Below are 13,895 nucleotides of genomic sequence, written 5' to 3' on the forward strand. Positions count from 1 at the left end.
TCATATCATATCATCTCAACGACAAATCACATTCACTTCCCCTCAACATAAAGCATTTGTCAAAACGGTGACCTCACAACTCATTCACAACTCACTACAAGTCTCAAACCACAACCGCACTTACAATTGAATTAAGTAAAATCAGTAATCCCTGCATTGAAACTTAGTTCAGGAGATCACATTAAAAACAAACAATAAAAATCATATAAATCCCTGCATAGAGTTTAGTTCAGGAATTTACATAAAAACAAACAATTCAAAAGCAGTAATCCCTACATATAACTTAGTTCAGGAGATCACATGAAAACAACAAAAGAATTCATAGTAATCCCAGCATATAGTTTAGTTCAGGAGATTACATTAAAACAAACAATACAAAATGCAGTAATCCCTGCGTAAAAATTTAGTTCAGGAGATTACTTAAAAATCAATCATAGAAGAGAAAAAGAAACCAAACAATAGAAATGAAAAAGGAAATTAATTAAAGAAATCAACAACTCATGCTAAAACCAAGACTTCACTCTTCAACTCCGAATACACCATCTCACAAAATAACTCGTTTCAAAACTCGACATCGTAGCCCGTCACCGCCTAGGGTTATGGCATCCGATACACTCAACCAATCGTAGCCCGTCACCGCCTAGGGTTATGGCATCCGATACACTCAACCAATCGTAGCCCGTCACCGCCTAGGGTTATGGCATCCGATACACTCAACCAATCGTAGCCCGTCATCCGCCTAAGATTAGAGCATCTGATTCCCTCAACTAATCGTAGCACATCATCCGCCTAAGATTAGAGCATCCGATTCCCTCAACTAATCGTAGCACATCATCCGCCTAAGATTAGAGCATCCGATTCCCTCAACTAATCGTAGCCCATCATCCGCCTAAGATTAGAGCATCTGATTCCCTCAACTAATCGTAGGCCATCATCCGCCTAAGATTAGAGCATCCGATTCCCTAAACTAATCGTAGCCCATCATCCGCCTAAGATTAGAGCATCCGATTCCCTCATACCGGTCACTACGTCGACCCTAAATCCAAAATTCGTAACATACAGGATAGCTTTCTCACCATATGTTCAACAATTCATTACTCAACATCTTACGTGCGGAAACAAAAGCTTGAATAATAATCAATCCATTCTAATCATCTCATCACTCGATAACACGCCAATCAATATATATATTCCACGTAAATATATATATATACGTAGTCATTCACGTAGGAATGACCACTAATACCAACTATAGTTTTATAAATTATTCCTTTCGAAAATCATTTTATATCAAAACATTGTTTTACTTACCCATGAACCGTTGTCGATCAAGTTCATATATTTTAAAACAAATAATTTGTTTCGAAAATGATTTAACAATTAAACAAGTAATTCTGCGTAATAAATAAATCCGTTCGTAAATGAACCACGTGAGATTTACTCACCTCCAAATCCCGCTGCGTCTTCTCTTACAGCCGAGATAAAGTACAGAACACACTCTATCAATCACCTAAGTAAAATGCATCACAACTTAGTATACGGATCAAAAACGATTAAAGTTCAAACCCCTGTTGAACTAAAATCCCCAAAAGTAATGCCAATCGAGGCGAAACTTCATCCGAGACCACCCGAGGCCTCCAGAATACTTATACGATCAATATAACAAAACTACAAGTCAATTGGACGGCCGAATCCTCACGGATCGAAAACCGATCAAACCGAAAACCCTAAAACTTGGAAAATTCATAACATGCTCATACGATTTCCAAAAATTACAAACTATATATCGAAATGCTCATATCGACGAGTAGATCTCACTGAGGAGCAGAAACTGCTCCAGAGGTGGCCGGAAGCCGCCGGAAACCACTACCACAGTGGCGGCACCGCCACCAAACCAAAGTCAAAATTTGACAAAACTCCCAACATCAAAGTTCTTCATCTCAACTCCAATTGAAACATTCATAACTATCTCAACTCCAAAATTCGATCACCACAGATCAAATCGCTGCAAGCCTTCTTGGGTGTAGCTTCTACTTCCTCTGGGCTAGAAAAGCCCTCAAAGAACTCGAGTTGTAGTGGTCGGAGCTGGGTGAACCAAGGCCGGCGATTTGAGGCGATTTGCAGCTCCATCGTGCAACTTATCGGCCTTGTAGCGTCGTGCACATGTCTACCCACACCATGAAACTTCATGGAGACAAAGTTGGGACTGAGGAGAAGAAATAGGGACAAAAATCGCGGCCTATGGTGGCCGGACGGCGGAGAACGAAGCCGCCGAAGTTGGCTGGGCGGAACTGAGGTCGGGGGAGAAACTTTCCCTTTTTGGAAATTTTCGGGTTTTCTGAAAATTTTTGGGATTTTGCTATTTAACCAAAATAGAAACTTTTTCCGAAGGCCATAACTTCTTCATACGAACTCTGATTTCCGCGTTCCACATGTCCTTGAACTCATATCGACGCGCTCTACGACTTTCGTGAAGGATGTTCTCACAGAATCTAAACGTATAAAAAGTAAAACTTCCTAACCCCCTAAAACGTGCACTTCGAATAATTATTCGTCCGAAAATAATTCCACTCCACCCTCGAACCACGAAATCGTACAAACGAACACTTTATTAATCCCAGGAAACATTTAGAAATTAATAACAAATTTCCGAGATCTTACAGCCGTAAGGGGTTTTAGCAATTAGATCATTAAGGAACATAGATATTCCAAGCAGAAACTAACTGGGAAAAGTTTCCCATAGACAAAATCAAAAGGTCTTTATCGGAGTTACTTTTACAAATAATTAACACAAAATCTGAATATTGTTCAAGTAAACCCTAATTTGTGTTTGACCCAAACTCTAGGTTACTTGACCTAGTGGTAATAGGGTTTAATTAGAAGAATCTAGGCCCAAACTCTAGGTTACTTGACTCTATGTTTTTCAATTTCTTCTTCTTTTTCTCGGGGACTTCCAATATCCCTTCTTCTACCCCCCTTTCTTCTTCATAGGGGAGACCAAAAGCCGAACTGTGGGGGTTCGTGCTCACTCCGAACTTAGAGCTTGTAAGAGTCCTCCAAACTTAGAGTTTGTTGAGAAGAAAACGATCGACCACATACATCGTCGTTTCGATCTAATCCAAAAACCCCTATTGGAATCGGATTTTCTTGGAAGCGACTACACTCAGAAAATCCCTAATTTCTTGGAAGCGACTACGCTCAGAAATTTTATAGTTTTTCGTGGTAGCCTTTTTCGCTCCGAAACTAACCCTATTTTCTTGTTGTTTTTCACGATGAGTAACCTGAACAAGTTGAGCTTCGCTCCACTAGAGACAACAGGCGTAGGATACCACAAGTGGGTCCGTGATGTGCGCCAGCATCTTAAGGATGATGGGATCCTGAGTACCATCCAAGAGCCAAGTCAGGACGTGCGTACTCCTTAACAAGCTGCTGCTTTTGAAGCAAATAGAGCTACGAGAGAGGCGAATGAAGCCAAAGCCATCATTCTCATGACAAGGCACATGAATGACGCGCTCCAAAATGAGTACCTCAATGAGGAAGACCCAAGAAGTCTATGGGTAGAACTCGAGCAGCGTTTTGGTAACGTCCGTGATTCCCTGCTTCCAGACTTAGAAGTGAGATGACATAGCCTCCGCTTCTGTGATTTCAAGTCTGTACTTGACTACAATTCAGAAGCACTTCGTATCAAGTCTATGATGGAATTCTGTGGACAGAACATCACTGATACGATGTTGATCGAGAAGACTCTCTCCACCTTCCCCGTCTCTGCATTGATGATAGCCAAAAACTATCGGACTGATGTCAATGCTAGACGCATCACAAGATTTCATGAGCTAATTGGTGCCTTGAACGTAGCTGAAAAGCACGAAAACATACTTGTGAAGAACTATAACTCCAGACCCGTGGGAACCAAGCCAAATCCGGAGTCTAATTATAGTCGCGCCTCCAAGGGAGGACGCAAGGAGCGAAACCCTACGAGTAGGGATAATTCTGGACGTTCTGGTCCATATTCTCGCCCTAAAGAGGAAGGAAATCTCCAAGATAGGCGTGCATGGAACCGTGGAGGCAAACGTGTGAAGAGAGAGAGAGGCCAAGCCTCCGGTTATGGTGGTAACGCCACCAAAGGCAATAACCGTCTACAAAACGCTCCCAAAGCGCCTCGATCAAGGGAACCTGACCATAATGATGCTTTTCTCAGATGTGGATCAAGTGGACATTGGGCAAAGAAGTGTACTGCATCCCAGAACGTTGCAAACGCATACAAGATGTATCGTGAAGCAAGGGAGGCAAATTACATGGAACAAGAAGATCAAGATGGAGATCTCGATCTAAGGGTGGAAGACTACAAGGATCAAGACCCAGAAACTGGCGATTTTGATTAAGACTTTTTATTTCCAAGAGATGTAGGCAATTGCCATATTATTTTTGTAGTAGATGCCAATGCTATTAGTCTTTCTTCAAAGTAGGCGTACTCAATGTGAGTATGATGTCTAGGAAGGTTTTGAGATAAGTGGTACTTAAGTGAGCCTCGCTCCACCGACATCTCTCTACTCACCTGGTCACATTTACATTGGAATTACCGAAATGAGTTAGACGACTACCATCGTTTTGCATTAATTAGTTTATTGGATTAGATTTTCTTTGGTTAAAGAAACGATGATGTAATTCCATTTGGCTTATTAATAAAAGTTGAGTTCTTTTCTTTATGACTCTTTTTTTTTAATTACGTGCTTTTCTTTTAGGAATGGATGAACTTCAATGTCTTGCAGATAGTGCGACTACGCACACCATTCTACGACATAGGCAATTATTCTTGGAGATGTTGCCTACATATTCATCTGTGACTACGATGGCTGGGCCATCAGGTTTAGTTCAAGGACATGGAATGGCCCAATTCCTTTTGCCTAATGGCACCTTGATTAAAGTCACTGAAGCTCTCTACGCTCCTAAGGCAAATCGAACCTTATTGAGCTTTAAAGATATTAGAGCCAACGGATTCCATGCAGAAACACATAGTGAGAACGGAATAGAATTCCTTTGCTTTACCTCTAATGATTGCGGAAGAAAGCGCATCTTAGAGAAGCTTATGTGTCAATCTAGTGGACTTTATGTCACTACAATTCGACCTATTGAATTTAATAATATCATAAGAGAAGATCTCTTGGATTCAGACACATATTGGCTTTGGCATGACCGACTAGGACATCCTGGTCGTGATATGATGCTCCGTATACTAAAGACTTCACACGGACATCCATTATTCAGAGTGAGAAGAAGCAAGAATCGAAAATTGATTCCAGGACTTAGCAAGACCGCAACAATTGCAGCATCTGGAGCTGCAGCCATCTTGGGGCGCCATAGGGCCGCCCAAGTCCCATGTGATGACGCCATTAATGGCGCCAACCATGAGCATGACGCCATGGTTGTTCCTCCTAGTGGCCATGACGCCACACACACCAATTTCCATGGCTCTAACGCCATAATGGGAGATGTAGTCACACACTTTGCTTCTAATAGCGCTACAGACGCTCAGGTCCAACCAAAATCCTCATTGGTTGCTTCTAAGGCCCCTCGCTCTTTATGCAAAACCTGTTCCTTCGGGAAATTAGGACCGAGACCGTCCTACGCAAAGGATCCCAAAATACTCATTCCGTTCTTACAGAGAATCCAAGGGGATATATGTGGACCAATTCAACCATCATGCGGACCTTTTAAATACTTTATGGTATTGGTTGATGCGTCGACACGCTGGTCACATGTCGCGCTATTGTCCACTCGAAATGCTGCTTATGCTAAACTCCTCGCCCAGATTATTCGTCTACGGGCTCACTACCCTGACCATCCTACTAAGTCAATTCGACTTGATAATGCTGGGGAGTTTACATAGAAAACATTCGATGACTATTGCATGTCACTGGGGATTGATGTAGAGCATCCAGTTCCCCATGTTCATACCCAAAATGGTCTCGCAGAACCGCTATCAAACGACTACAGATGATAGCACGGACATTGGTTATGCGCACCAACCTCCCTGTTTCTGCTTGGGGATATGCAATATTGCATGCAGCGACGCTAATTCGTCTACGACCCACTGCCACCCAATCTTACTCTGCGTTACAGCTAGTGACTGGGTACGAGCCTGATATCTCGCACTTATGCATTTTTGGGTGTGCCATTTATGTGCCTATTACGCCGCCACAGCGTACTAAGATGGGTCCACAACGACGAATGGGCATTTATGTTGGATATGAATCTCCAACGATCGTCCGCTACCTTGAACCCTTGACAGGCGATCTCTTTACCGCTAGATTTGCGGATTGTCACTTTGATGAGACAGTCTTCCCATCGTTAGGGGGAGATAAGAACACATCTGTTCAACAGGAACGACAGGAATTGTCGTGGTCTGTCCCCACTATGTCTCATCTCGATCCCCGTACCGCACAGTCCGAACTTGAAGTGCGAAGAATAATCGAGCTCCAGAACGTAGCAGACACTCTGCCTGATGCGTTTTCTGATGTTGCCAAAGTGACGAGATCACACATACCTGCTGCAAACGTGCCTGCAAGGATCGATGTCCCAAATACTGGACATCACGCCTCTCCTGTGACACCAGTAGATGGCGCCATTGCCCAACATGGAAATGATGTGGCATCTATGGCCACAGGTCCCGCAAGAAAGCGCGGTAGACCGATTGGTTCGAATTATACTCGCCCTAGAAAGAGAGCGAATGAGGCACAAACAAATCCTTTGATCATCGATACTCAAAATCTGTCCCATGAGAATATTCCGGATTATGGTTATGTCCAAAAGACATCATTAGGGGACACCTCAATGTCAGAACCTATCCCTGAGAATGTAGAGATCTCTATTAATTACACTAGTGTACATGGGACGTGGGAAAGAAACTCCATCATCATTGATGATGTATTCGCGTATTTAGTGGCGCGTGAGATTATTGAGACCGATGACATCGAACCACGCTCCATTAATGAATGCCAACGTAGAGCTGATTGGCCAAAGTGGAAAGATTCGATCCAGGCAGAACTTGATTCTCTAGCCAAAAGAAAGGTATTCGGACCAGTTGTGCCAATACCGCCCAACACCAAACCAGTTGGTCACAAATGGGTATTCATTAGAATGCGTAATGAGAAAAACGAGATTGTAAGGTACAAAGCTCGCCTTGTGGCGCAAGGTTTCTCACAACGCCCTGGAATCGACTATGAGGAGACCTATTCCCCCGTAATGGACGTCATAACGTTCCGCTACCTTGTCAGTTTGGTAGTTTCCGAAATACTGAATATGCAGCTTATGGATGTGGTTATTGCGTATCTATATGGGGATCTAGATACAGAGATATACATGAAGATTCCAGACGGAATTCAGTTACCCAAATCAAGTGGCTCTAAACCACGGAGCGCGTTTGCAATTAGATTGAAACGCTCACTATATGGATTGAAACAATCCGGACGGATGTGGTATAACCGTCTAAGTGACTACTTGATTGGAAATGGATATGTCAGCAATGAACTATGCCCATATGTGTTCATAAAAAGGACAAGTTCCGGATTTGCAATAGTAGCGGTTTATGTCGATGACATGAACATAATTGGCACCCTTAAAGAGTTAAGGGAAACCGCTGAACACTTGAAATCCGAGTTTGAGATGAAAGATCTTGGGAAAACACGTTTTTGCCTCGGTTTAGAACTTGAGCACCGTAGAGATGGTATCCTGATTCATCAATCAGCTGATACCCAAAAGATGCTTAGGCGTTTCAACACTGATAAGATTAAGCCTTCAAGCACCCCAATGGTCGTTCGTAGTCTTGATCCAAAGAATGATCAATTTCGTCCAAAAGATGACGATGAAGAAGTGCTAGAGGCAGAAGTGCCCTACCTAAGTGCAATAGACGCATTATTGTACTTAGCACAATGCACAAGACCGGATATCTCATTCGCTATGAACTTGCTAGCTAGATATAGCTCTGCGCCTACACGACGCCATTGGACTGGTGTTAAAGATATCTTTCGATACCTAAGTGGTACGATCGATATGGGCTTGTTCTATCCCTACAGAGAGAAGATGGATTCGGACCCATCAAGTGCCAGGGACGCCACACATGGTGAATTGCGTTCCCTCTCCCCATCCCAAAACGATATAAGTGTTTTGGAAGGTTTTGCTGATGCTGGGTACCTCTCTGACCCACACAAAGGTCGCTCCCAAACTGGTTATGTTTTCACCATGGGAAAGACCGCGATATCGTGGAGGTCTACAAAGCAGACCTTAGTCGCTACCTCTTCTAATCATGCAGAGATTATTGCTCTTCACGAAGCAGTTCGTGAATGTATATGGCTTCGATCCCTAGTTACGCATGTTCAAAGCAATTGTGGTTTGAAGTCTACCACAGATGAGCCAACAAGCATTTATGAGGATAATGCTGCTTGCATTGAACAAATGAAGCAAGGCTACATCAAAGGCGACAACACCAAACATATATCGCCCAAATTCTTCTACAATCAGCAACAACAGAAGCTCCTCAAGATCAAAGTGAACCAGGTTCGTCTCGAAACGTGAAGGGTGTGTTGTGCTCTTTTTCCCCTTCGACCGAGGTTATTTTTGTCCCACTGGGTTTTTGATACTCGGCAAGGTTTTTAACGAGGCAACGAGAGAAGCACCGCGTTTGGGCAACACAAGGGGGAGTGTTCAAGTAAACCCTAATTTGTGTTTGGCCCAAACTCTAGGTTACTTGACCTAGTGGTAATAGGGTTTAATTAGAAGAATCTAGAGATTATCTTTCCTTGTATGATTCAGACTCTATGCATTGTAATCCTCTATATAAAGAGGCCCCTATTATCAATGAGAACACACAGCGAATTTCTCTCAATTTCAGTTTCTCTACAACAAATATGAAATTCTCCTTTATATTTCCCATTTATATAGATATTGATTTTAATTTTGAAATACTTTTCACCTACCATTTGTTGGTTCATACATAGAATATACAAAGTACGGTAATATGCCTTCAGAAGGACATGCTATAACTTACTAAGAGCAACTCCAACAGCTTCCCCATATTTTGATTTTTCTCTACTTTAGGGAAAAATGAACAGATTCCCTATAACTATCCCTATTTTAGGGAAAGTGAGGAAGGAGAAAACCAAATTCCCTATATTTACAGCAATCTCTAAAAATTTAAGGAAGAATATGGAGATTTTAGAGATTGCTGTAAAATAGGAAATCTGTTGGAGTTGGAGAAGAAAAAGATGCTAAAGCTTTGACTTTTGCTTTCCTATTATACAAAAATTATAGGGAAACTGTTGGAGTTGCTCACTATTGCAATTGATCCTCGTCGTGTAATCTTAGAAAATCCTATATATTGATGAATTTATTAAATCGTTATAATTTCTGCATGGTTTTAAGTCATTATAATTTCTACTTCAAAATAAATGCACAATTTTAAGTTGTTATAATTTCTGCTTTTATATTTAATACATGTGGTTGAGAAACAATTGTCCCTCACAGTCCCTTAAAATTGTCCCTTAGGTGAGCAAATATGTATGTCGGAAAGTATATTAAACGACTATTTTCTATCCCTCAAAACGAGGACATAATATGAGTTTGGGTGAGTGTCGCTAAAGAATAACAACGAGAACAATTATTTTCAACGCGAAAAGGGTTTGGAGAGGAAGTAGTTTTTTCCTCGCAAAACCTTTTCTTGACAAGATTTCCTCGACAAACTAAAGACCAAAATAATTTTCTCACCAAAATGTTACAGCAACGAAATGTCATTTTTTTAGAGACAAACTTGTCCCTCGCAAACCTTATGTAGTGCGTAACATCTTAATTTGTACCTCTTTTTAGAAACAACAATCTTTAGTCTTCAGCCATCCCTAGATCCAATTTGATACTAGCACGGTTGCACCTCCCTTTTTATTTTTCCACAAACAAAATCTAAGTTATTTATTGTAGTCACTTCACTTTTCCAAATAATTAATGCATAATCTAATATGAAATTCTCCATTTACCATTTACCGTATATAGATATGGAATTTAAATTTTTTTTTTTTTTTGATTGGGGGAGGTTAGCGTTAGAAAGTTAGCAACACACACACCCTTCGGGGGGTATCCCAGCAGAGCCGGACTAATCCCTTCCGAACGTCACGGGGCAATAAGCACCCATTAGCTGGCCACCAAGGCCTCATGGGGATTCGAAAGCCAGACCTGGGGGTTCCAGACTGGGACCTTCTACCACCCCACTATCCCTAGTGGTTTAGCTTTAGGGTTTCAGACTGGGCCTAATTTTATTTTTACATATCATTCCGCTACCATCTACAAAAATGTAAGAAGTTGTGATAAAAAAAATACCACGGTGATACATAGGATAAGACCATTAATTTGACATGTTATGCTCATTTATTTAAAGTAAACCTATTTAGCTATGAAGCAACACAGTAATAGGCAAAGTTCAAACAAACATAGAAACTAAATTTTCTTCTTGCCCTTAGAACTAGGGCTAGGAGGTTTTCCGAAATAGAGCAAATTCTGGACTTATTTAGTTGGTACCTTCTTCGATTTGGAGTGGTTTTTATTTTTTGATCCCAAAGGTCTACCCCATTTCTTCTTAATCACCAACTGATCACTATCAGTTCCAATCTTGGACATGTCTCTTGTCATCATCACCTCCCTTGGGACAAGCATACCTCCTAGAGTTTCAATTAGGCCTAGAGACTTAGCTGTAAACCTAGTGGGGAATTCAGGCATCCTTACTTTCTATGGCATCACAGCTTCAGTCATGCCATCCTGTGTGGTATTTAGTAGAAACTTCAGCTTCTTTGGGGAAGAGTAAGGGGACGTAGGTCTGCCTCATTTTAATTCCTTTTGCACCTCATCTATGGGGGCCAATGCTAGGGTATCGACACTGCTAGCAGACCTGCTATCTGCACCTGTATTCAGAATAACAATTGGCGGGCTTCCTCGGCTTGTTGCCATCATTGGAGCCAAACTAATTCCTTGCAATCGAAGGTAAGATTGGTGTTTGAACGCCATGAAATTTAAACTGACCATTAACAAACATGTTCTCCACAAAACAATGAAAGGCTTGGGCAGCTGCAAGCGTTGTGCTTCTATTGACTCAGCTCATTTGCGTGGTGATTTTTCCACAGCCTGAGAAGAACCCTACTCATGATAGATCAAGTTACACCTTCTGCATTTTCCAATTAGGTTTTTGAAAATGAAAAAATGTCCTCCACAACCCCAGAAGCCAATTTTAGGGTTTTTTTTTTTTTTAGAAGAAAGGTTTGGAGATTTCATGAGCTACATGAACTCAAATCTTACCAGATTTATCAAAAAGCTTCTTATCCATGTCTTGATACGTCCCAGCAAATGAGGCAACGTTCATTATCATGTTTTTGTTCTCTAAGGCTGATGGAATGTTATTAATGCGCACCCAAAAGTAGAGGATTTCCATAAGAACAGTCGGAGGTGCAACTAAGCCATCATATGCTTATAGAACAACAGGGGCTTCATTGAAGTACCAAGGTCCCCCTTTGAGCACTTTGTTTATGTCTCTCTACAGCTCAAAAGAGAACACAAATCGATTCTGAGTTCGATCTTGAACCTTGAAACTTCCATCTAGCACGCAAATGCGCCGAAAATGGCGTTGCAGTTCCATGCCTCCAAACGCCTTCGTCGTCAGTGGACGAGCCAGTAAGAAGTCCTGGGATCCTCGTCTGGTTCTCCCGTAGGCCATATGAGAGATGTCAGCGACATCATCTCTGGCAAGAAAAAGGGATGCAACAAACTTGGCTGTAATGTCCTCAATGGAAGCCATCATGCAATGGAGAAGGGTATAGCCGACTGGTGCAGCATTACAGTTTTTTCTTTCGAGAGCGGCAGAAGCTGCTTTAGGGTTTTCTTTGGTATTCTTGATTTCACATAATCATTTATTGGTTCATATGCACAATGTACTAATAATATGCATGCACAAGAATATTTAGGGCATATACTCTACCAGGGGCGGAGTTAGGATTTGATTTCAAATAGGGCACAAGTTGAAATTTCAAAACTACATAAAAAAAAACAATTTAAAAGAGAAAAACAACTAAAGTTTTTTTTTTTTTTTTTTTTTAATTCAAAGATTCCATTAGGTGAATGGCCAGAACGGCAGATACAAACGGTCTTTATAAGACTCTCGATCCTATTCACTATTACATTAAAGCTCAAAATTCCAAGAGCCTACATGACTATGTAAAGTCTTTTCACACAAAATAAAATAGCTTGAATTCTCCTTCTCCAATGTAGCAATTGTGGTACTCTAGAAGATTCGTTTACTTGGTGTAAAATCAATCCTATAGTATGCAAGCTCGCCACACCTATGTTCAACATAAGAGTATTTAGTTGGATCACTCTTTCGGGATGCCAAATGCGAAAACCTAGAGAGCCAGAACTTATCAGCTTGATCCACATTTGGGCCCAAATTCAAAAAAAAAAATACCCATAACTACTTTGGGCCTCCAAAAAGTTCCAAGCCTAAATATTTTGAGGAACCCACCTAATATGGGCACCCCAATAACTGATTTGGGCACCCAGATGAGTTTGGGCACCTCAGCTGGAGTTTTCCTCCGATCATCAGCCTCATTGGTGTTTATAGACACCACCGATGCAGCCCTTGTCGCACCTGAAGATTGGTACGCACCCTCTCTCACCGACTCACATCCTGATCGGCACACACAGGGAATCACCATCACTCATGCGTATCGGAGCTCCACCTGCCTTAGCCATGGCTTCACTTCCAGTTCTACCGCCCTCACTACCAGACTCATACTTAAGGTACTTTATCGCCTAAAAGACTTAGAGGTCATGATGCCTTCCACTGCCTCACATGCAAAGATGGACCAAACCAACTCAGATTTCTAGACCCTTTAAGTTTACCTCTATTCGGTCGGATCTTCCACCCCGACCTAACAAACCCATCCTCCACTGGACACTCACTCCAACGATGAGGACCTTTGGAGAACCTGGATCCAATATCCAAGATGGACGTTGTCAAGACGGGTTGAATGCTCACCAAGCAAGACCAACCATGGATAGCTCCACCAAAGCAGTGAGATACAATCCATATCTCACTGCTACTTGGGATGAGACGAGAGGAATTTAAGTCACCAAGCAAGACCAACCATCGATAGCTGCACCAAAGCAGTGGGATCCAATATATCAATCCCAAATTGAACATGAAAGATTGCTGGAGCTTAAAATATCAAAACCATTGTGAGAGGAGAGAGAGATGAGAGGAGAGGAGTTTAAGTCAACAAAAGGAGAAAGAAGCATTTTCGATAAACTTGGAAAAATAAGGAGGGAGAGAGAGAGAGAGAGAGAGAGAGAGAGAGAGAGAGAGAGAGAGAAGAGAATAGAAGAAGTGTAGAACGATAATGTGTTGCTTTTGTTTTTTAGCAGTTAAAATAAGTACAATAAATGATAGGAGCCATTAGATGTGTTTTCGGACATGTGTCAGTTTGTGATCTAAAACTTAGGAAGCTCAGGTATAAAAGAAGCTTAGGAGAGGATCCTCTCCCCTAATAAAACTGATCTTTGGGGAAGTACGTAGATGTCACAAAATATTAGAACTGTTGCATTACAGGACGATCTTCTAGACATGGTTTCGAGTTTTATTAGTAATGGTTCATGGGATTTGCCTCAGCTTCTACACTTCTATTTTCCATCCTTGTGTGACTGGATTAGTCAAGTTCCAATTGCCGCAGATCCTTCAGCAGAAGACAAACTTATTTGGACTGCTTCCTCTTCTGGTGAGTTAACTGCAAAGCATGCTTACATATTTTTGCGGCGGCCTTCTCCTTCAGTAGCATGGGGCAAATCATTATGGTCTAAATTTATCTTGCCTC

The sequence above is a fragment of the Rosa rugosa genome, chromosome 6 (genome assembly GCF_958449725.1).
Source record: "Rosa rugosa chromosome 6, drRosRugo1.1, whole genome shotgun sequence".
Lineage (NCBI taxonomy): Eukaryota > Viridiplantae > Streptophyta > Magnoliopsida > Rosales > Rosaceae > Rosa > Rosa rugosa.